This window comes from Arachis duranensis, chromosome 3 (assembly GCF_000817695.3).
Source record: "Arachis duranensis cultivar V14167 chromosome 3, aradu.V14167.gnm2.J7QH, whole genome shotgun sequence".
In the NCBI taxonomy this organism is placed as follows: domain Eukaryota; kingdom Viridiplantae; phylum Streptophyta; class Magnoliopsida; order Fabales; family Fabaceae; genus Arachis; species Arachis duranensis.
This window is the reverse complement of record NC_029774.3, coordinates 106604147-106604669: the sequence shown is the minus strand read 5'-3', so window position 1 is coordinate 106604669 and position 523 is coordinate 106604147.

Below are 523 nucleotides of genomic sequence, written 5' to 3'. Positions count from 1 at the left end.
GTCCATAATGGATAAAGGGAAATGATATGGATTGCAAATAGATAAATTTTGTTTTTTTTTTAAAATTGACCGAAAAATGAAATAAAAACAAAAGGAAAATAAAATAAAAAAAATCGAAAATTAAAAGAGAAAAAGATCAAAGCAAATTGAAAACTGAATCAATTAGTTAATTAAAAAGATTTTAAGATTAGCAATTAGAAAGATATGATTGAAAAGTTTTTATGAAACAGATTTGATTTTTGAAAAGAGGAAAGAGAAAAACAACAAAATGACACCAAACTTAGAATTTTTTTAGAAAATCAAACACTAATTTTTCGAAAATTTTAAGGGAAAAACACAAAGATGACACCAAACTTAGAATTTTTACGGATCAAAAAGGGACTAAGGACATGCAAATTCGAAAATTAAAAGAAAAACAAAAGCATGCAATTGACACCAAACTTAAAATATGAAACTAGACTCAACTAAAAGACTCTAAACCAACAAAAATAAAACAGTCCTAATCTAAGCAACAAGATAAGCC